Raw genomic sequence first — 25,753 nt, 5'->3', positions numbered from 1 at the left:
TTTTTGTTTAACGATCAGTAGTTTTCTGGGGGTGCGGGTTCCGACAGAGAGGGCTCTGAGTGCCGCCTCTGGCACCAGTGCCATAGGTTCGCCACCACTGGTATAGAGGCTGGCAACATCCATGGTAACAAGAAGGATATCATCACCTTCCAGTTTCAGGCATTGGATTTTATTCAAGAAGTCAGTAGTGTCTTGAATGTAGGACTCACCTTTTTGGCATATGGTCTTAAAAGGTTATCTAACATTTTAGCCGCTGGTTGAAAAATGGAATCACAACCAGAGAATATGGGCCTGCCTGGGGAGGTGATCTTTGTTCTTGTGAATCTTCGGTAGTGCATAGATTACAGGGATACGAGGGTATATGGGGATAAGGTAGTCAGCTGCTTTTTTATTTATAATGCCATTTCCTAGAGCTTTCTCCACTATGGCAGAAAGTTCCTTAGAACAATCTCTAGTGGGGTCGTAGTCTATAGGTAAGTAGACCCTTCGATCCGCAAGTTGCCGAAGGATCTCCAGTCTATAGTCCGCTTTGTTCATCACCACAATCCCCGAGCCTTAATCAGCCGGCTTGATGATTGTGTCTTTGTTGTTACATACAGTACAGAGCAAAAGTTTGGACACACCTTCTCATTCAAAGAGTTTTCTTTATTTTCATGACTATGAAAATTGTAGCTTCACACTGAAGGCATCAAAACTATGAATTAACACATGTGGAATTATATACATAACAAAAAAGTGTGAAACAACTGAAAATATGTCATATTCTAGGTTCTTCAAAGTAGCAACCTTTTGCTTTGATTACTGCTTTGCACACTCTTGGCATTCTCTTGATGAGCTTCAAGAGGTAGTCACCTGAAATGGTCTTCCAACAGTCTTGAAGGAGTTCCCAGAGATGCTTAGCACTTGTTGGCCCTTTTGCCTTCACTCTGCGGTCCAGCTCACCCCAAACCATCTCGGTTGGATTCAGGTCCGGTGACTGTGGAGACCAGGTCATCTGGCGCAGCACCCCATCACTCTCCTTCTTAATGGTCAAATAGCCCTTACACAGCCTGAAGGTGTGTTTGGGGTCATTGTCCTGTTGAAAAATAAATGATGGTCCAACTAAACGCAAACCGGATGGAATAGCATGCCACTGCAAGATGCTGTGGTAGCCATGCTGGTTCAATATGCCTTCAATTTTGAATAAATCCCCAACAGTGTCACCAGCAAAGCACCCCCACACCATCACACCTCCTCCATGCTTCACGGTGGTAACCAGGCATGTAGAGTCCATCCGTTCACCTTTTTTGTGTCGCACAAAGACACAGTGGTTGGAACCAAAGATCTCAAATTTGGACTCATCAGACCAAAGCACAGATTTCCACTGGTCTAATGTCCATTCCTTGTGTTCTTTAGCCCAAACAAGTCTCTTCTGCTTGTTGCCTGTCCTTAGCAGTGGTTTCCTAGCAGATATTCTACCATGAAGGCCTGATTCACACAGTCGCCTCTTAACAGTTGTTCTAGAGATGTGTCTGCTGCTAGAACTCTGTGTGGCATTGACCTGGTCTCTAATCTAAGCTGCTGTTAACCTGCGATTTCTGAGGCTGGTGACTCGGATGAACTTATCCTCCGCAGCAGAGGTGACTCTTGGTCTTCCTTTCCTGGGGCGGTCCGCATGTGAGCCAGTTTCTTTGTAGCGCTTGATGGTTTTTGTGACTGCACTTGGGGACACTTTCAAAGTTTTCCCAATTTTTCGGACTGACTGACCTTTATTTCTTAAAGTAATGATGGACACTCGTTTTTCTTTACTTAGCTGCTTTTTTCTAGCCATAATACAAATTCTAACAGTCTATTCAGTAGGACTATCAGCTGTGTATCCACCTGACTTCTCCACAACGCAACTGATGGTCAGGCAAGAAATCCCACTTATTAAACCTGACAGGGCACACCTGTGAAGTGAAAACCATTTCAGGTGACTACCTCTTAAAGCTCATCAAGAGAATTCCAAGAGTGTGCAAAGCAGTAATCAAAGCAAAAGGTGGCTACTTTGAAGAACCTTGAATTTGACATATTTTCAGTTGTTTCACACTTTTTTGTTATGTATATAATTCCACATGTGTTAATTCATAGTTTTGATGCCTTCAGTGTGAATCTACAATTTTCATAGTCATGAAAATAAAGAAAACTCTTTGAATGAGAAGGTGTGTTCAAACTTCTGGTCTGTACTGTACATTTTTTATGGCAAGAGACTGTCTTTTGGATATGTTATGTCTTACCTTGATGGTCGAAGATCTTGTTTCTAAGGTCTTAAAGTCTTGTGAGACATGCGAGATGTATTCTTCAACCACCTCGTATCTTGAAGGGGGGATGAACTTGCTTGGTGGTTTGCAACCTTTAATGCAATCCTTGAAGGGCGAAGGGGCGTCTTTGTTCTCTAGGGTCCATGAAGGTTTCTCGATTTCTATGTAGGCCCGTAGTCTGATAGCTCTGAAGAACTTTGACATTTTTTTGTCCAAAAGGTAAGGGTCGGAGAAGTTGGTGGGGGCAAATCCAAGCCCTAAGTTTAATGCGGATATTTAGTCACTTGTCAAGGTTTTATTTGATAGGTTGATGACTAAGTCATTCGAAGTGGCTTGGTCGGTCTGAGATATCATATCTGGTGGGTGGATCTCGTTCCGATCGGTTCCCTCTGTTGTTGGTAATAACCTCGTCCTCTTCCTCTTGTGTTTCTTCTCCTTTGCTCCATTTGTTATACACATCATGTATATTATTGCCACCTGGTGGTCCCTCTGTCATGATTAAATATCATGTACTATGTAACAGTATATCACATTTAAGTAATATTATGTATTTTTGGACATGTAATTGTCTGCATTATGAATTTATCAGTCATATTTAAGTTATATTGCGTATTATTTTTGGATATGAATTTATCTGTCCCATGGATGAAATGGGACTACAAATAGTTTTCTCTTTTTTCCCCTTTTTTCTGTAATCATGTATCACAAGAATCATGTATTTACATATGTTTTATTTATATTTTACACATCAGCCTGATGAAGGGCATTCTCTCTGCCCGAAACATTGTCTAAGGAACCACCATGTCCGGCTAAGCAAATAAAAATCATCTAAGCAAATTTCGGAGTGATGTCTAAATTGCTGAATATTTATTATAGTTCCAAGAGGTGGAGCTAGGAACATACCACGACGTGCACCCAAACCAGTCAGAATAGATAGAGTGCTGTGATCACTGCGAGATGCCATTACACCTAGAGGCTCTGCTCTCTCTGCAACTATCACGCCCGCTCCACTTTGATTGACAGGGCCAGGAGTGATCATGTTTACAGTGCCTGGCCCTGTCAATCAAAGTGCAGAGGGCACAGCTGTTGCAGAAAAAGCTTAGCCTCTAGGTGTAACAGCAACAACCCCATTGCTCCCAGAGGCTTATTTGCACATATTAACACTTCATTTTAATCAGAAGTATCACATAACTGGATTCTACTTCGCCCAGAAACTTGTAGGCCAAAAGCCCAGGAGAGGCATGTGTTAGAGTAGGTCCCGTCTGTTGGATGCCACCTTGTCTCGGGTAGATGGGCCCGACATATTTTTTATCAAAAATATGCGCAAAGAGCTTCTATTTTTCAATCAGTAAGTATAGCAGTAATGCAGTTTACCTTTTTATATTTTCACCATTCACCTGCATACCTCCCAACTTTTGAAAATCGCAGAGGGACAATATATTGTACACGTCGCAGCAATTATTTTCATACTAGGCCACGCCTCTAACTCCGCCCAAAGCATAATTACTGACTCTATCAGAACTGCAGCAGCTGGGACTCAGTTAGGTGAGTATAAGTTCCTTTATTTTTTTTACAGCATGTGGAGCCCCTGGGAAAAATGTTTTCCTGTGCTTCAATATCCATTTAAATATTATCACATAAATCATCCGATTATAGATATTTTAAGGTCCAAATTGCACCAAATAATGAAGTTATTGTCTAATATACAGGTAGAAACCATACAGATAGTTTAGTAAGGAGCAATTTAGTAAATGTATTAATGCATATTTAAGCATTAATTCCCCAGGTCAAAAAGAGGGACATTTAAGGATCAAAGAGGGACAGAGGAACTTAGGTAAAAAAAAGAGTTACAGGGACACTTGGGAGGCATACACTTGTGTATTTGTGCATTAAGCAGTGTGCTGCTACTTATAGTTCTAAGCATTATATTGCAGCTAAGGTAGCGTGCACCTGCCGTGTCGATTCTGCATTATGGATGCGGACCCATTCACTTTAATTGGTCCGCAAATCCGGAGATGTGGTGCAGTGCGAATAGAAGGACGGAACGGGAGTGCTTCTGTGGTGTTTCGCAAAAAGATAGAACTTGCTCTATCTTTTTGCGGAATGAACGGATCGCGGACCCTATTCAAGTGAATGGGTCTGCGATCCGCATTTGGCTTCCCCACGGTTGGTGCCCGTGCATTGCGGATCACAATTTGCAGTCCGCAGCACGGCCATGGGGGACGCACATTCGTGTGAAAGAAGCCTTATACTTACAGTTACCTTCTAGGCTGCATCTGTCATAGCAGCCATTCTTCTCAGGAAGGCAGCAGGTGCCATGATACTCCACCATCCCAGAAGAGCAATGGCGGTGTTCTGTGCTGATAACCAGCTGTAGGCATGGAAGAGAAGGGGTACATTGTGCTGTGCCCCCTCCCCCTCCTGTTCACTGAAATGACTCTGCACTGTTCAAAATGAGGACTCTGAGGAGGAAAGGAGAGATGCTGTTCCTGTGCACCTGAGATTGACGAGGGCATTCTTTGGGTCAGTTCACATGGCTGATTTTTAAATTACACATGTAAAAAAAACTCAGCACTGAATCCAAGCAGATTTTTAGGCTTCAAAATTATGTGCGTTTTTTGTAAATCGTTTTTCAGAAAGATTTTTTAATGTTTTTTTTTAGACTCCACAGATGGGTTTCTATGCCAACCATAGAAACTACACCCTTCTTCTTCATCCCAGGAACCATTTTAGATAACATATAATAGCACATCTGTATGTTCACAATGAGCTCCAATAATCGCATTAAAGTACATATCAATGAAATGCGCTTTTTAATGAATATTTTAGTAAACATATCCAGAATTGCACTTTTATGTACCAAAACAAATAAAACTACACTCCCCTTTTTTAAAACGTATTCAAAACTTTATTAAATTCTATAGTACTTTTCCCACAAGCATTTTTGGGGTGTTTTTTGGAGCGTTTATGTGTAAAATAATGCGCATATGTGCACATCGCAAATGGTGCATTTTTTTGCTGCTTCCTGTTAATTTGAATGGGATAATCATCTCCTCCCTCCTGAAGAAGCAATACGCAAAACGCGAGTTGAGGGGACGCCATCTTTTACATCTTCTAAGTTCACGTATGTTACCTACAAATAGGTATTAAGTACTATGGTGTATTCCTTATCTTCCTTATTACGTACAGAATCTATGGATCTATAGCAGGGATGCTCAACCTGCGGCCCTCCAGCTGTTGTAAAACTACAACTCCCACCATGCCCTACTGTAGGCTGATAGCTGTAGGCTGTCTGGGAATGATGGGAGCTGTAGTTTTGCAACAGCTGGAGGGCCGCAGGTTGAGCATGCCTGATATATAGGATAAATGCGAGGGATATTCTTTATGGCAATATTTTACCGCCCTAGTATTTGTTACGATATATCCCCGCGCCGGCTACATTAGAGGAAGAGGAAGTTTGAAGTAGATTGTTATACTCCATAGCAATGCAATATGTGTTAGGCTACTTTCACACTCGCGTTTTGGCTTTCCGTTTGTGAGATCTGTTCACGGCCCTCACAAGCGGACCAAAACGGATCAGTTTGCATTCTAATGCATTCTGAATGGAAAAGGATCCGCTCAGAATGCATCAGTTTGCATCAGTTCAGTCTCCATTCCGCTTAGGAGACGGACACCAAAACTGGCACACAATGTAAGTCAATGGGGACGGATCCGTTTTTACTGACACAATCTGGCACTATAGAAAACGGATCCGTCCTCCATTGACTTTCAATGGTGTTGAAGACGGATCCGTTTTGGCTATGTTAAAGATAATACAAACGGATCCGTTCTGAACGGATGCAGACGGTTGTATTATCTGAAAGGATCTGCACAAAACGAGAGTGTGAAAGTAGCCTAAGATATTAGTCATCACCATCAATTTGTTTAGTACTCATAGACTCTTTTGGGAATACAATTTAAATACAGAAGATGTGATATGATGTGACACATTTGTATCCCTACTGTTATTATAATATAATCTTTTTAATTGTATTTAATAAAAAGTGAATTTTTCTAGGAATTCTATAGTACTGATTAATTTGTGATCTATAGTATATAACTGAGTATTCCGGTTAGAGGTGGAGTTAATCACTTTGTGGATCTAACATAGTGTGAATTATAATCTCAGTGTGTGTAAACTTTTGACATTGCAGAAAGTAATAAAAATGCCTTAAAATATTCACTCTCTCTGATTATTCTGGCATTTGGCAAATAATAATAATTATGGTAATCCTAATTGACCAAAAACAGGATGTAAACTTCTGGTTTCAACTGTATGTGGTTCAGAATGAGCACTTTTGAGCCAATGAGCCATATTTATGAAGAACTTGCTCGTCTTTTTCCAACATGAAAGTCAGCTAAAGTGGGTGAGATGGAGGGTGCCTTTTCTTTTTATTAGAAATTTTTTCATCAAAATTTCTTACACTTTATAAATAAATCGAGTTGCGCTTTGTGTTTCACTTAGCCTTAGAGTGATTGACTACATGTACTGGGAAACTGGGGGACCATACTAAGTTTTGCTATGTGGCCCTATGAGATGTTTTCCATGTGCAACAAGCCGACTAAGACGTTGTAGAGGTTTTGTCGTGACGCCAGTTGCATTTCAGCAATGAGGGACTAAGTCCCCCTATGTAGAAGGTGATGGTGGAACCCAGGTGTAGGAATGCCAGAGTGGTATGAGGGTGGCCTAAGATGTCCGTCTAGGTGCGGCTATGCACTTGTCACTATGCTCCTACCTGGATATCCGGGAACCCCAGACGTAGTCGTCCGAAAAAGTGAAAATAGGGTTAACAGTTGAGGGATTGGTAGACTAAATTGAGTCCAGACTTGTATTGAAGTTGAAACAGCTTTACTTGGCATAAACTTTCATCAGGGAACAATCTTCCAACTTTATCTTGGTCACCAGTGTAAGACTGTGTACCGGGGTGGGCTCCCCAGGATATAGCGAAGTCACGAACAAGGACAGCAACACCGACACCGACTTGTGCAAAACAGAATTTTCTTTACTGAAAGATATAGCAATGAACACAATCCCAAATTTGGAGGCAAAGAAAATAAAGTTACATACACTCAGCCACAGCACTCAGCCACAGCACCGAGATGCCCCCTGGTGAATACCGAGGAAACAATACTTTGACTCCAGACAGGATCTGGGTATAGGACAGCGATCAGTCCCTCTTTGCTGCTACTCCGGACACTTTAGGACACCATGAGGCCAGGACGCGCAATGTCCCTTTTAGTTATGGAGTCCTTGTAACAAACGTGGCAAACACTTTGGCCTTATATAACACAGAATTCTTATCTAACTAACGGAGTCTCTTAGGTGCCAATCTGCAATTAGGTGCGTGCACAATTTTACTGACCCAGGTCTTGTGCTGTATCCGATGATGTCTTTAAACTGAACAGCAACAAGTCTCTTCAGCAAACATGAGGTCCTGCAGGATAGGCACCGCTCCGGCCACTCCAGGACACCCTGACGCTAGGATTCGACCAGATTTTGTTTCACACAGTCCTTCTCTGCTCCTTTCAAGATGGAGGCAGCTGCAGCTTCCTGGTTCTTCTCTAGAGTGTCCAAACCGCATCTCATATGAATATTCAAACACTTGCAATATGTTAGCTGTGTTAAGAAACAGCGGCATCTAGGGGCAGAGCGAGACACACATGGAATTGTGAGCTCTGCTCAGGGCCGAGTGGAACGAGCACAATAAGCTGACCAAACCAGCTGAAGATGGGTAAAACCTCAAGAGACAGATCCAGAGACACAACGGACCACTTAAAACTGGACCCAACCAGGGAGAAATGGACAAATTTGTTGGAAAACAAACTGTACGGGCCGGGAAGCATGGAACTAAGATGGCGCCGAGAGCAGAAAAGACCGCCGCCTCTGAATATTCCACAGATTCAGACAGAGAAAGCGAACAAGAAACAGTACTAGAAAGAAAAGACCTTTCTGTCTCTCGACGCTTTATAAAGGATCTTCTTGCTGATGCTATAGCACCATTGCGAAAAGACCTGCTCGACATTAAGAGAGACCTCAGGCAAGTCAATGAAAGGGTGGAAACACTTGAGAGCCGCCAAGAGATGATTATAAATTATAACACAGTGGTCTCACATAGTCTAGACAGAACGCAAGCACATATTAACCAGCTCTACAACCTGGTAGAAGACCAGGACAATCGAGGCAGGCGCAACAATCTGCGGCTAAAAGGCTTGCCTGAAGCTATTGGAATAGACGACCTGAGGGGATCAGACAAGGAACTCTTTACCATGCTTCTATGCCCCGACTCAGAAGCAGATCTTACTATGGATGGGTACATATAGCCTTAAGGCCTCCTCCAAACATGGAGACCCGCCGAGAGACGTGATATGTCGCCTCACTAGCTTTCAAGCTAAGGAGAACATATTGAAAGCCTCCAGAGCTAAGAAATCCATAACATTTGCTGAAGCTGATATATTGCTCTTCCAGGACCTGTCAGACTGGAATTCTGCTAAAGATTTGACAGACTTGCCAGATCTTCCTATGGTGGTCCCGTAGGCACCAGTAAGCCGCTCTGCTGACAAGTGGGGGAAAATGAAACCAGGAGTATTAACACCCAAGCAGCTGGTTACAGATATGGAGGGACTCTGATAGTCTTGTCTTCACTCAGAGACTCACTCAATTTCTCTGGAATTATTATTAAAACTCAGGGACTCACCTGAATATGGATTTTGAAGAATTACAGATAAGTAGAGGTCCAACTACATAATAACAAAAAATAAAATAAAATGTTATATATTGTGTAAGACAAAGTAATATAAGCATTTATATCAAGGCTAGGACCCTTACATATATACACATTTTTTATATACTTGCTTGTTCACCACACTACGGACTCTGGTTTTGGTCCTCCCTCTTTTCCCCCATCTCACAGGGGTATTGCATAGATGCTGCTCCTGGGAGATACAACGCGATTTGTATAGATTTTATCACAAGGTTTGAACAAAACCTGCTTTATAAGGGCTACAGTTTGTTTCCCTACCTTCCTTACCCCGCTTCCCTCATTACTTCCTTCTCTCCTTCGGGAAAAAAGCTGGGATGGGCAGAGGACCTAGATGGTAATGAAATAGTTGACCATGGCTGACATAAAAATATGTACTTTTAACGTTAGAGGGTTGAATGCACCACCTAAGAGAACACAGATCTGCCAATTTCTGAAAAAAAACAAAAGGTGAATATTGCTGTCCTACAAGAAACCCACTTTAGACAAGGACATATTCCACGCTTATCTCATATGGCATTTAACCACTGGTTTCACAGCACCTCTTCATCAAGTGTTAAGAACGATACACAAAAATACACCTTTGGTGGTGCAGTCAACTCTTGCAGATGATGAGGGACGTTATTTGTTTATAAAAGGGATATTGGGAACACAAAAAATGGTAAACGTGTATGCTCCCATTGTATCTCAAGCTGATTGGATTAAAAATACACTGTCCAATATTCTGAATTCAAGGACAGCTAAAGGTCTGCTAAATTCAAATACTATGCCCATGGAGACAAGGCCTCAAAATTCATGATGACTAGTTTGAAAAAACATAAAACATGCTCATCTATTCCATTAAAAACGCTTCCCCCCAGACATTAATGTCCACCGACCAAATAGCTGCAAGATTCAGTAAATATTACCACTCTCTATATAACCTTAGAGAGCAACTGGGCCCCCGAGAAACTATAGACAGGGAAAAAAGATAGAACAATGGCTCTCAAATATTTGCCTTCCTTCCCTTACACCGAGGCAGACTATATCCCTTACGCAGCCTTTTTCTTTGCAGGAGTTGGAGAAAGCTGTTAGAACAACCCCAGCTCATAAATGCCCAGGACCTGATGGGCTACCTTCTACTTACTATAGTGTATTCTCAACGCTGCTACTACCTAGATTTTTGTCAGTTTGTAATGAGGTGTTAACTAAAAATACATTGCCGCCTCAAAAAGGGAATAGGGCCCAATACTGACCCCTGAGGTACCCCACTAGTGACAGTGACCCAATCTAACGGTACATACTCAGATTGGGTCACTGTCACTAGTGGAGTACCTCAGGGGTCAGTATTGGGCCCTATTCTCTTCAATATATTTATTAATGATCTTGTAGAAGGCTTGCATAGTAAAATATCAATTTTCGCAGATGACACTAAACTGTGTAAAGTAATTAACACTGAAGAGGACAGTATACTACTACAGAGCGATCTGGATAGATTGGAGGCTTGGGCAGATAAGTGGCAGATGAGGTTTAACACTGATAAATGTAAGGTTATGCACATGGGAAGATATAATGCAAGTCACCTGTACATACTAAATGATAAAACACTCGGTAACACTGACATGGAAAATGATCTAGGAATTTTAATAAACAGCAAACTAAGCTGCAAAAACCAGTGTCAGGCAGCTGCTGCTAAGGCCAATAAGATAATAGGTTGCATCAGAATGCGCATAGATGCCCGTGATAAGAACATAGTCCTGCCACTTTACAAATCACTAGTCAGACCACACATGGAGTACTGTGTACAGTTCTGGGCTCCTGTGAACAAGGCAGACATAGCAGAGCTGGAGAAGGTCCAGAGGAGGGCAACTAAAGTAATAACTGGAATGGGGCAACTACAGTGCCCTGAAAGATTATTAAAATTAGGGTTATTCACTTTAGAAAAAAGACGACTGAGGGGAGATCTAATTAATATGTATAAATATATCAGAGGTCAGTACAGAGATCTCTCCCATCATCTATTCATTCCCAGGACTGTGACTGTGACAAGGGGACATCCTCTGCGTCTGGAGGAAAGAAGGTTTGTACACAAACATAGAAGAGGATTCTTTACGGTAAGAGCAGTGAGACTATGGAACTCTCTGCCTGAGGGGGTGGTGATGGTGAGTACAATAAAGGATTCAAGAGGGGCCTGGATGTATTTCTGGAGCGTAATAATATTACAGGCTATAGCTACTAGAGAGGGGTCGTTGATCCAGGGAGTTATTCTGATTGCCTGATTGGAGTCGGGAAGGAATTTTTTATTCCCCTAAAGTGGGGAAAATTGGCTTCTACCTCACAGGTTTTTTTTTTTTGCCTTCCTCTGGATCAACTTGCAGGATAACAGGCCGAACTGGATGGACAAATGTCTTTTTTCGGCCTTATGTACTATGTTATGTTATGTACTATGTTATGCAAAAATGCTGGCACTTAGACTCCAACATTACCTACCGCAGCTTATACATGCAGAATAGGTGGGTTTTGTGGCTGGCCGGGAAGGTAGGATAAACACAACCCGATTAGTAAGCCTTATCCAATTTGCCAGGAGTTCTCAACACCATTAGTTCTCCTAGGAACATATGCCGAAAAGGCATTCGACCATATAGACTGGTTATTTATGCAGAAAACCCTGTTCAAATTTGGATTACCCACACAATTTATAAAGGCTATTGTGGCTATCAGGAAAAATAGGAAAATCCAGCTCAGAGATGGTGGAAAAATTGTAGCTTTATTGCGGCATAAAATCTTCAACAAACAGGAACAGTTCGGTTACGCGTTTCAGACCATAAATAAATAGCGGATTTTCCTATTTTTCCTGATCTACTGTTGCGCATCCAGGTGCGCCATCCGTGCTCGACTGGTGAAGAGGAAGGTGAGAGCTGCTGTGTGCTTTAATGTGATCTTCTATTATGACTATGTATGACAACCCCACTGCTCGTGTGATGGTTAATAGGACTTTATCCCCCCCCCCCCCATTTTCAATACAAAATGGCACAAAACATGCCTTTCCCCTTTGTTATTCATCATGACAGTAGATTGTCTCTTTCAAGCAATACACCAAGATGACAAAATTGAGGGTCTAACACTAAAAGGGACCTGGCATCAACAAGCAGCATTTTCTAATGACTTATTAGTTATAATTACTAACCCAGATGAGGCTTTACCAGCGAATCACACACTTTTCCAAAGGTTTGGGGAACTATCAAACTTTCTAATCAATCCCACTAAGTCACAAATACTAAATGTCACATTAGACCAACAAACACAATTAACACTAGCGCGACACATCCCTTACAACTGGTCCTCTAAGGCAATAAAATTCTTAGGAGTGAACGTAACTGCAGACCCTAGAGCTCTATACAAAGAAAATTTCCAGACCCTACCACAAACCATCAAAGACACAATAGACTCATGGGAGATCCAGTTCACATCCTGGTTCGGGATGCGCACGCTAATAAAATCTATCCTAGTACCTAAAATTCTATATTACATGCAAACTTTGCCAATTTCTCTTCCAAGATCCTTCCTCACACAAATAAGACAGCACTTCTCCTCATTCCTATGGAAGAAAGCCAGCCCACGCCTTCCTCACCGCACACTAATCCAGACAAATAGAACAGGAGGTATAGGCCTCCCAGATTGAATGCTATATTATAGGGCGATTCATGGAAGGAGATATTTACAATGGCTTAGGGCCACAAATGATAGGTTAGACATTCAAGCTAAGACTCGGCAGATGAGACCTCCTCTACGAACACACTTACCGTATTTGCATCACTGAAAGATTCGATCCAGTGCACTAATACTTTGAGCAATATGACGACAACTACTATTAAGATATGGCATAAGTACCTGTCCAACAACTTGCTCTCCTCAACATAGTTGTCCCCAATAAAACAAGTAAGAGATGTCTCAGGGAACTCATCTCAAACCTTTAAAGCCACACTGTCTAGAGAATGCGCACACCTATTGGTTCCAGTGGTGGACCTATTAGATACAACAGGCTCTCTCCAGAAGAATTGGGAAGTACACCCAAAACTACACGCACTTACTTTTCTACAAAAATTACATTTCAAGAGCCAGATAGAGAAGGGGGTAACCACATCACACACCTCCAATATGCGATTTGAAACAATGGTTTTATCAAACACCATGCCTACAAAGAAAATCACTACCATATATGCTGGTCTAGTCTCCCAGAACAAGCCTGAGACATATGACTTTGTTAGTCAGTGGGAGAAGGATTTAGGTGCTGCCCTTTCAACTATGGATAAAAAATGCTTCTTAGTACTTGCCTCGAAAGTGTCGTGCTGTGTAAAATTACAAGAGAATTTATATAAATTTATTACAAGATGGTACTATACGCCACAAAAACTTAATTCCCTTTTTCCAGAATGTGATCCTAGCTGTTGGAGATGTCGGAATTAAGTAGTCACACTCTTTCATATATGCAATGCCCGGTCATGGCAAACTACTGGCGACAAATCTGCATAACCCTGACAAACATAAGCAAAACTACAATAACACCGGAAGCAAAAAGTTGCCTGTTAGGTCTACTGGGAGATATAAAATGTTCTAAACAAATGAAGACTCTGCTTTCTCTATTGTTGGCAGCAGCCAGAGCGTTAATTGCTTTTAAATGGAAATCTAGAGAGGCCCCAACATACTCCCAGTGGCTGATCAAGTGTGATGATATATACAGAATGGAACAGATTGCAGGTTGGGAAATGAGAAGCACGAACAGTGTTCAGTCCATATGGTTGCCCTGGAAGACTTTCAGGAAATTCTCTTAATACTCTGCAACATCCTCTGGAAAGAGAAATTATCAATCAAATTTCCCTATCCCCACCTCCCTTCCCCAAGTTTTTACTTACCCCATTTTCCCAGTTACGGTTATGAATAACTCTGTTGCTGTAATATAATGTTACAAAACAATGTATGTAACACGCTTTACTTGTCAAGACTGTTAAACTGAAATTGTAACATGCAGACATAACATGTAATTTTGTCAATTTTCACAAACAAGTTTAAAAAGAAAAAAAGAAAAAAGAAACAGCAGCATCTTGTGGTTAAAGAACAGAATGACAGTGCTAATGAATCAATATGCCCCTCCCTATACAAACTTGTTCTGCGCATAGTGCTGTGGTGATATACCAGCATTGGCCCTGGTTGACCTTCGCAGAGTGAAAGGCTCAAAAGCACTGGGGACGTCAGGCACATCTGACGGGGAAGGATCTGCTGACTGCTCAGCATTCTCTCTGGGTGGCAAACTTGCCATAGCTGGGGCCTCTGTGGGTACTAGGGCAGGAGCAACCTCCCTTTTTATCGTGTATGGGACCACCTCCCACCGCCCATCCAACCTCCCCGATGGACGTTTGGCTTTGACCATCACCCATGGCAGACGTCCCGCCATACTGGTTTTGGGTTAGGGTGTCGCAGGCGTTCTCCCACAACCTTGTGGATCGCTCTCAACCGCCGGTGGTGCTCCTGCACCCATGTGGTGGCATTTCTTGGTGGTAGTCCCATCAGATCAAGCATGTGGAGGTCTTCAACCTCTTTCGTCTGGTGGTACTGTGTACCCTGTTGTTGTAGGCCCACATCGGCTCTGGTGACGCTGAAGTCCGGATGGGATGGACAGGAGTCCACTGTTCAGTACTCTTACTCAGCCCACAGGGTCAACACTTAAGACATGTCTCAGCTACCATGTCTGCCAGACCTGGACAGTATACCAGCCATTGGAGCCACTTGAACGCCTTGTCGCTCCTGAAATGGGCGACCCTTTCATGGGCTTCCCGGGCGGCCTCTAGTCCCAATGACATGGGGATGACAATCTATTGTCGGTACTGCAGCTCTGGCTTCAAGTATATGGTCCGGCACAGGAGGCCCTGGGTAACAGTCAACTTATCCTATTGTCTCAATATTTTTTGCCCTCTGGGGTGAAACGAGCCTGCTCTTCTGGCCGAGGCCATATCTTGGTCCGGACCCATTGTTTCACTTCGCTGGTATCTTCGCCGGGGTCCTTTGCGGCACCTTCACGTCTCCAATGGGCCAAAGGGACATGTTGCTCTTTTGCAGACAACAACCTCTGACTATCAAGTTTAACGTCGGCTCGAACTCCGCCTGTTCTGGGCTCTCTCTGGCCACATGGCCATACAGCCAAGAAGCCCAACAGCAAGGCCCTCTCTCCTGGATGAAGTTGCACGAGGTGTTGGGGACATTTCCTACTAGGGCGGTCATGGCATTGGGGGCAAGCTGGTCTTGCGCAGGCGCACCCTGATCCGGTGCCATAGGCGCCAGGGGAAGGTCTCCCGCTGCGTTCCCATCCATAACTGTTGCTGTATCCTGCCGACTATGCCAAGTTGTAAGACCGTGAACCGGGGTGGGCTCCCTAGGATACAGAACAGAACGTTCTTTACTGAAAGATATAGCAATGAACACAATCCCAGATATGGAGGCAAAGAAAATAAAGTTACATACACTCAGCCACAGCTGAGAACCCCTGTGCTGCACAGTGAGATGCCCCCTGGTGAATACCAAGGAAGTTTTCTATAATTTACCTACTGGCGGGCACACTAAAACTACCCCACCATACCTGTTATTACCCTGTTGACCACCCGAACGATTGAGTGAGTGTTTAGTACGGAGTTATCTGTGGTGCAGCACAGCAGCTTACAATCTTATCAACTCTAGAACACCTCCCCTCTCATAACTAGTCCAGGAACCCGTATCAGAGTATTGTTCCTGAGCAATGTGCTGAGCTGAATTGAAGTCATGGGCCTGTTGTTATCTCTCAATTGCGCAATGTCCCTTTTAGTTATGGAGTCCTTGTAGTAAATGTGGCAAACACTTTGGCCTTATATAACAGAGTTCCTATCTAACTAACTAACGGGCCTAGTCGCAGTCTCTTAGGTGCCAATCTGCAATTAGGTGCGCTTCGGCCACTCCAGGACACCCTGACGCTAGGAATCGACCGGATTTTGTTTACACACAGTCCTTCTCTGCTCCCTTCAAAATGGAGGCAGCTGCAGCTTCCTGGTTCTTCTCTAGACTGTCCAAACCCCACCTCCTATGAATATTCAAACACTTGCAATATCTTAGCTGTGTTAAGTAACAGCGGCATCTTGTGGTTAAAGAGCAGAATGGCAGTGCTAATTAATCAATATGCATGTATACAGTATTCAGACAATGGTGACTGTTTCTCCATCTGACACCAGCAAGCTTTGGCATAAGTTTTGGCAGGCAAACACGTTTGGCTCTGCTACTGCTTAGACAATGGGGGTATATCCCCACCTTAGACAATGGAGGCATATCGCTAGGATATGCCCCCATTGTCTGATAGGTGTTGGGACCCGCACCTATATCAAGAACGGAGCGTGAATCGCTGTGGCTGGAGGACCCCACAGGATCCCGCCTCTCCCATAGAAGTGAATGGGAGCGTGCCGCGCATGCACAGCCCATGCTCCCATTTATTTCTATGTGGTAGACAGTAATAGCCGAGCCAGTGCTCGGCTATTTTCGGCAGCCCCATAGAAATGAATGGAGGGTGGCTGCACATGCGCAGTGCGCTCTCCTTCACTTTCGGTGCTCCGTTCTCGATATAGGTGCGGGTCCCAGAAGAATTGAAGGTTCTCTGGCTGGCTTTGGCAAGGCCTGTCCAACAGGGATGAACATAACATTTACAAGGCCAGTCCCACACTTTGACCTAACATTTACATGGAATTGAAACACACATTGGGCAGGATCAGGAATAACTACACATGATTGCATTGGGCCATCCTTTGGGTCATTCTAGAGGTGAGAGGAATCACTATACCAAGCACCCTTGAAACCAGTGTTACTTTTCTGCTTATAAAAAATCTGTAGCACAACATCTTCTACATGCAGCCAAGTTGGTCATTCCCCCATCACTGAAGGTCCCTGGACCATCCCAAATTAGAGGAGTGGTAAAAGGAGTTTGCAGTGACGTAACAAACGGGGGAGCCTGTGGATCAGTGGCCTGAGAAGATCATGCAGCAAATTAATTCATCATTTCACTAGAATGATTTCCGTTCATCCCCCACCTTATCTTTCCTTCAAATATACACTCTTTGTGGCTCTGGGAAACACGGTCCGGGTGTCTGCCGGATCTCTCAGGCCGACTGAGGTGCCCTTGAACTGAACCAACTGTATCATAGTGTATTATGATGCATTTGATTGCGGCTCTCTTGTATTGTACTGTCAGCAGAAGAGATCCACGATCAGATATGAACTGACTGCACCATAAAACATTATGATTAGGGATGAGCGAATCGACTACGGATGAAATATCCGAAGTCTACAGTATTTGCATAATACTTTGTTTGAATACTGTACGGAGCGAGTGATCCATACAGTATGGAATGTATTGGCTCCTATGAAACCAAACCCGAGTTTGGGCAATGTTTTTTTTACAGTAGAAAATGATTTATGAAGTTCATACGCAAAGTCTCACAAGACTTTGCGAAGTAATAACTTCGGCTCCTAGGAGCCAATACATTCTAATACTGTACGGAGCGCTCGCTCTGTACAGTATTCAAACAAAGTTTCCTCCAAAGTCGATTCGCTCATCCCTAATTATGTTACAGACAGTTTGGGTCGTGGGCGCCATGGTCGGTGCAGGAGATTCGGCAGACACACAGACTGAATTCCCAGGCCGATCACGATCGTGCGCATGAGCCCTTAGACTAGGTTGGTGCTAACTAGATAACACTGGAAAAGGCCATTGATGCGGCGAATTGGATCTACCCAACAAAAATCTCCTGGCTGGTAAAATTGGAGGTGAACGAAGTCCTTGAGCTGTCCGCTTTGGCAAAGTGGATGGAGGAGATTTATCAAAACTGGTGTAAAGCAATCCAGTCAGATTGTTTTCTATGGGCAACTAAGCCTGTTTTCCTTTACACCAGTTTTGATATATCTCCTCTGAACAGCAGATTTGTTATCGTGGAGTCCACAGCACTTGTAATGGTGTCCATATTGTTTGTCACTTGAGTTAAAAGACGACCTGTCCTCTTTCCTCACATGCTTGTTCTAGTAAATGCTTATATTCCCTATGAAAGTACAATGGCGAACACATGCGGGCTGCCATCTTTAGTAAGGTAGACTCACCCGTCCGGCGATGCACAGGTAAGCCCTTACCTGTGCCGGGAGCCGGTCTGAAATCAAATGCAGTCACCGGGAGCAGGCAGTTCCGAGAACAGCTGCTGGGTTCCTTCATCGGGCTGTTCTCGGAACTGCCTGCTCCCGGTGACCGCATTTTATTTCAGACCGGCTCCCGGCACAGGTAAGGGCTTACCTGTGCATCGCCGGACGGGTGATTCTACCTTACTAAAGATGGCAGCCCGAATGTGTTCGCTGGCGAACACTGCAAACTGACCATCACTGCTTAATAAAACCATTAGGTCAGTAGGGTGGAGAGCTCCCATCCGAGAAACAGCCGAAAAAAACTGTTAAACTTGACAACACAGGACAACTCAAGGACTAAGGCCTCATGCATTTTATTAGCGGATTGGATGTGGACCCATTCATTTCAATGGGGCCGCAAATAATGCAGACACCACATTTGTATGTCCCTTCCGTGGCCCCCGGACAAGGATAGGACATTTCTACAGAAGTAAAAAAAAAAGTTGTCGACCTGCACACAGCCAGGATCCGTGCTTTGTGGATCTGCTTTTTGCTGAGCGCAAAACGGATCCAGTTGTCTGCATGAGGCCTTAGAGTCCTCTCGGATACCACAGATCATTACAAATGGATATACATGAAAGGACGTTCTACAGTAGCAGAGGGTCAGGGATGAAATCCCTGGTGTCGCAAAATGGTGCATGTGAGGCTAAAATGGTACAATAATCATCCGTTTTTTTATCTGAAACGTCATTCTCTGCATCTTTAAGTGCTGAAGAGCACTCGAATATGTGTTCATGACGCCCCTCTGGGAAAAATGCACTGACCCCTGTCACTCGACCTCCTCCAATTAGGCAAATGTAGAAGCGGTGTGAGGTGTTAATCACCAGGCTCTGGGCATCACACCGTGCAGGCTGACAACACACCCAAAATGAGCTCATTAGAGGCTCCCGTGGCACGTCAGGACACAGCTGAATCACCACTAGTGGGTGTGAATGGCAGAATGTCATTTGCTGGAGGTGTAATTTACATCCATGTACAGACTCGTCCCCACAATCTGCATTCAATGTGAAGAGATCTCTTAAAGGGGTATTCCAGTTTCAGCAAATAAAGCTTGTCTTTCGTACAGTATAATGAAAAAATATAGTTTTTGAATATTTTTTGCTGATCAAATCCTCACAATGTTCAAGATCTCTGCTTGCTGTCATTTAATAAGAACCTTCATTGTTTTCTTCCAGGAGATACAAATCTGTCCTGGTGATTTGATGGACACACAGATGCACGGCCTGCTATAAGACATCATCAGAGTTCTGTATGTAATGATCCATGCACCAGGGTGAACAGAATTTTTGTAATGGTTTCAGCTTGCTTTTTTTTTTCTGCAGTTAAAACAAGATAGCGACACATATCCTGTTTTTTCTTTTCTTTTTTAATTTTTTTAATTTTATTTTATGAATATGATTATCGAGGCTACCATCTTGCCTGAGCTGTTCTTAACAGTATTTGGAGAATTGCTGTACAGAAGCCACCATGGGCCACAGACACATTAGACCACAGGGGACCTCACGGACTTCCATGGGAGAGTTTTCTAGGCATGACCTGTGCAGAGGTCAGGGGGGAGTAGATAAGCTTCGACAATCATCTATCGTGGATGATGTTATCTTTACAGAAAGGTGATGTCTGTCATTCTAATCTTGCCTGTAATGATAAGCAGATAACTTCAGTAAAGTAATCTGTACAGACCATAAAGTCGCACATATGATTAAGCTTAGTGGCCGGTGGGAAAACTACAGGATTTTATAGTTTCTGTAGAAATAGATAATATTGACATGGAAAACTAAAAATAACATCAAAAATTCTTTAAAAATGTGTTTTAACATAAAAACATGTTTTAAAGAATAGGTCATTATCTCATGATACATTCCTTTAAAAAAAAAAAAAAAAACATCCAGTTGGTACTTGTGTAGGGGAGACGATGGAATTGGCAGCAAGACAGAGAACTAAGTACTGAGCAGACTATCCTCCCTTCATAGGTCAGCACACAGCAAGATTTACAAGATTGCCCGGAGACCCCTTTAAATGTGACACATTGCAAAAATGCACTTTTATAAATTTGCCACTAGAGGGCAGCAAAGTACTGTAGAGCTCTTATACTATGTTACTTTTATCCTGCCTGATAATGTAGATACAGGAAGGCAGATTATAAATATGAGGCAAGGTAATTTGTTAAAGAGGGTTCTAAATGCCAGTAGATCTGTGTCATATTATGATAGTGTCAGGTAAAGGGTCATTTAGGGGATTTTATTAGTGATCTTTCTTCAATTCTTTTTCCCAAGAAAAAGGGTTAACCTGCTAGAATGAATGGGACTGTAATACCAATGCCTTATTCTTTCCAAGGCTGGAAGCTGCAGGTCGATTCTCGGCATATTTCCTGGGTTGCGGCCGTATCTCCACCAGTCACCATTATAGTTAATAGGGCCAGATGGCAATCATGTAGTATCCGGCATTGCCAGATCCAGAGAGAACCAGCAGCCTGCCGTATCTTACTAACGCTAATGTGAAACAGTGGCGTGTCTAGGGTGTTTTGCACCCGGGGCAGGTCTTTTCTCTGCCCCCCCCCCCCCCCCCAATACTTTAAAAAAATGGTACCACCTCACAGTAGTGTTGCCCTCACTGTACAACCTTCACAGTAGTTTTGTCCAGATATGTGCCCCCTCACGGTAGTTATGCCCATATTGTGCCCCCTCACAGTAGTTATGCTCACATTGTGCCCCCTTAAAGTACTTATCACTTTATTGTGCCCCTTTACAGTAGTTATTCCCTCATTGTGCCCCCTCACAGTAGTTATGCCCTCTCTGTGCCCCTTTCACAGTAGTAATGCCCTACCTTTGCCCACTTCACAGGTGTAATTCCCTTTCTGTGCCCTGTGGGGATTCGCTCTGGTAGGCAGGGTGAGCGGACGCAGAACAGAGGCACCAAAAATTGTTCTTGATAAAACTGCAGTGTTGTATTCACACAAGCAGGTTTAAGGCCCCATGCACACGGCCGTTGTTCACAGCCGTGTGCGGGTGTATTACAGTGTATTACTGTATTGCGGCGGCAGCAGGGAGCGCACGGCGTCATAGCAACCAGTGACGCCGTGCGCTCCTGCTCTCAGGAGGGATCCAGGCCGCGGTTCCACGGCCCGCACACGGCCGTGAACAACGGCCGTGTGCATGGGGCCTAACAGCTCAGCAAACAACTTTGGTGCATGGAAATGGTGCATGAAAAATAAATATAACCAATTTATGAACAGCAAAGTATGATGAAAAGTATACTGATATATACACATACAAATAACTTATTTGATAGTTTTAATGGTTTCACTGGGGCCGCCCAGGAACTCGGTATAAAGCTTGAAAATCCAATAGGATTCTCTATTTATTAGTTTTTTGTATATAGATGACTGGGACAAAGGGGTATGATCGATAACCACTAGATGGTGATGGTGATTTTTCTCATGGACTTGGGCGAACTGTCTAGACACACTGGGCCAGATTTATCATGACTGACAGCTCACTCCACTTTAACATATGGCTAAAGTCAGTTTTAGCCAAGTCAGATTTATGATCGGCCCTTTAAGGCCTCATGCACTCATGCACGTTTTTTTTCGCGGATCCATTGACTTTCAATGGGTCCGTGGAAAAATCGGAAAATGCACCGTTTTGCAGCCGAGACCGTGATCCGTGTATCCTGTCCGTCAAAAAAATATGACCTGTCCTATTTTGTTGACGGACAACGGTTCATGGACCCATTCAAGTCAATGGGTCCGTGAAAGAACACGGATGTACAGAAGATTGGCGTCCGTGATCCGTGGCCGTAGGTTACTTTCATACAGACGTATCCAAAGATCCGTCTGCATAAAAGCTTTTTCAGATCTAAGTTTTCACTTCGTGAAAACTCATATCCGACAGTATATTCTAACACAGAGGCGTTCCCATGGTTCTAGTTAGAATACACTACAAACTGTGTACAAGACTCCGCTGGGGGAGGTGTGTGGCACCTGAAGGGGTTAATTGTACTATCATATCCCCCTGTAAGAGATCAGGGCTGCCAGGCAGCAGGGGGCAGACCCCCCCCTCCCCAGTTTGAATATCATTGGTGGCCAGTGCGCCCCCCCCTCCCTCCCTCTATTGTAATAATTCGTTAGTGGCACAGTGTGCGCCCCCCATCGCCCCCCCCCCCTTCCTCCCTCTATTGTAATAATTTGTTGGTGGCACAGTGTGCGCCCCCCATCGCCCCCCCCCTCCCTCTATAGCATTAACAACATTGGTGGCCAGTGTGCGGCGTCCTATCCCCCCCCCCCATCATTGGTGGCAGCGGAGTTCGCTGGGGCTCCGATCGGTAACCATGGCAACCAGGACGCTACTGCAGTCCTGGTTGCCATGGTTACTTAGCAATAGTACAATAGTAGAAGATTCATAGTTACCTGCTGGCTGCTGCGATGTTCGTGTCCGGCCGGGAGCTCCACCTACTGGTAAGTGACAGGTCTGTGCGGCGCATTGCTAAATGAACTGTCACTTACCAGTAGGATGAGCTCCCGGTAGTCCTGTGACTCCAGCAATGAGCGCTTCCATCTGTATTGATGGAAGCTCTCATTGCTTCTAGGCTCTGGACCGCCCCCCACATCCCCTTCTTAGCACGCCACTGGCAGGTGAAATACAAATGTTGATGTCACAGCACAAGATAATGCACACAGCAGGGTAATCATGGTAATCAATAGTAAAAATTTTGATTGGGGAAACATTCAAGTTTCTATCGCACCTAACATTCATTTACCAATAACACCCTTTTAATTGGCAATAGGCTTCCTTAGTTTTCAGGCCCTATAGCAGCTGCTACTGTATGTCTGCTTCCCTGGTAGTTACGCCCATGCTATAAATTTACCAGCAGCCCTTGCCACACAATTTCAGTCTGCAGATGTTTGGAGCAGAAATGAGGAAACAAGTACAGACAGACATATATATGAAAGCCTTGTCTCAGCAGAAATGCTAATGTACATTGTTCATAAACGATAATAGACGCAGTACAAAGAGAATAAAACATCAACATACTGTATATAACAAAAGCTATCTAAATAGTAGCTCCATATTTGGAAATAGCTTTTTAAAAAAAAAATCTTAAAAGTCCCACTCCTGGTATATCTGTTTCTTATGTATAAGAATATAAGTACTATAATACTGCCTCTCATGTACAACAATATAACTACTACAATACTGCCCCAGATGTACATGAACCTCTGCACCTATGCACAAGAATATATTTACAATAATATTGCTCCCTATGTATAAGAATATAACCACTCTAATACTGGTCACTATATTCAAGAAATTAACTACTATCATACTGCACTGTGTACAAGAAAATAACTACTGTAATACTGCCCCCTGTGTACAATATGACTACTATAATACTGCCTGCTATGTTCAAGAATATAAGTACCATAATACTGCGCCTATATACAAGAATATAACTACTATAATACTACCCCCTGTGTACAAGAATATGACTACCATAATACTGTCTCCTATGTTCAAAAATATAAGCACTATAATACTGCACCTACAGGTAAGTATAATAATTTAACTACTATAATACTGCCTCCTATGTACAAAAAATTAACTACTATCAATCTGTCCCCTATGTACAAGAATATGAATACCATAAAACTGCCTCCTATGTTCAAGAATATAAGTACTATAATACTGCCCCTATATACAAGAATATAACTACTATAATACTGATCCCTAAGTATAAGACTATTACTACTATAATGCTGCCTCCTATCTACAATAATATAACTACTATAATACTGCCCCTATATACAAGAATATTACTACTATAATATTGCCCCTATGTGCAAGAATAAAACTATTATGTGACAAAGACACAGTGGACCCTCTGACTATTCCACCAAGGGGTATCCACATCTAAAATTGTTATGGTGTATCACAAATGAATGGGCAGTGCTGCAGTTCCCTGCACAGCGATGTTCCCTGCACAGTTCCTGTGTAGCTACAGAGTGGCAGCTGCAGTGCTTCTGATCCTCTTATCAGAGGGAACCATTTAAATTTGTCCTCAAGTAAAGCCTTGAGAGTCCAGACAGTCGAGTGACCTGTCACTCCTGCATCTACAGACACTGCTGTAAAGTGAGGGACTACAACCAAGCCACCCATCACCAAATAACCACTAGGCCATAATCACCTAAGTGCAGAATTGCCACTAACCAACCTGCCTCCATTTCCTTGCTGGTGTCAAAGAGAAATTGCACTGAAGCCTGCTGCTACTGTATGCTTTTAAAGTTCTACTTTGCACTCAGTAAAAAATACTTTGTTAAGATTAAAGAGGACCTTTCACTGGTCCTGACGTAATAATATTAGCACCTGGCAGTGTAGGGCATTATTAGTAAATGTCAGGGCACTTTTTTTCAGATGCACTGCTCTTTTCTCCCGCTGTGCCCCCCGTTCAGTTTTGCCACCCTGTATGCTAATTAGTAGCATCGGAACAGGAAGGAGGAGATGGCCGCTTTTCTCAAGGGGCGTTTCCTTCTCCCTGGCTGTGAGCTGCCCAATCGCAGCGGAGAGCATCACAACCAGGGAGAAAAAAAAACTCACCTTCTCCCTGGCTGTGACGCTCACCGTTGCGATTGAGAAACGCGGCCGCCTCCTCCTCCCTTTACCGATGCTACAAATTAGCATACAGGGCGGCATAAGTGAACAGGGGGCACATCGGGGGAATGAAGCAGCGCATCTGAAAAAAAAAAGCACCCTGACATCTACTAATAATGCTCTACACCGCCAGATGTTAATACTGTAACGTCAGGACCAGTGAAAGGTCCTCTTTATATCTGGCTGCATTCTTCAAAAAGATATTTCCACTACTTTGATCCCCAGGGACCAATGGCCTGAGGGTGTACACACATGACACAACACGTCATCAGGGCCACTATCCTCCACACTGACTCCTCAGGGAGTGTACCCCATGGAGGCCCTCAGAATGAACAGAACACTCTGCAATTGAAGGAACTCCTATATAAATTAATAGAGCAGCAGGGGGCATGCCTGACCAACTGCTTTATTCATTTTGGGGCGGGGCTTCACGAGATATAGGATCCTCACGGGGCGGACTGGTCAAAGACCCTACATGGAAATTTCCCGGTGGGCCAATGTCCAGAGATGCCCGAGCCCTCCTCATGGCCACTGTCCACGTACATAATGATCTAATGCTCTTAGCATCAATTAAAGGGGTTGTCCCACCAAAAACATTCTACAGTTTTTAAACCAGCACCTGGATCTGAATACTTTTGTAATTGCATGTAATTAATAATTTAGCATAGCCACTGAGTTATTCAATAAAATATATCTGTACAGCGCCACCTGCGCCTGAGTTGTGATAGGGTCGGAGCTGCAGCAGAATGGACACACCCCCTGAGCTGCAGCAGAAAGGACACTCCCCTTAAGCTGTCAGCTTGATATAAATCTAGCA

Source organism: Bufo gargarizans, chromosome 2, assembly GCF_014858855.1.
Source record: "Bufo gargarizans isolate SCDJY-AF-19 chromosome 2, ASM1485885v1, whole genome shotgun sequence".
Classification (NCBI taxonomy): Eukaryota; Metazoa; Chordata; class Amphibia; order Anura; family Bufonidae; genus Bufo; species Bufo gargarizans.
The sequence above is the reverse complement of the archived record's forward strand: the minus strand, read 5'-3'. Positions refer to the sequence as shown.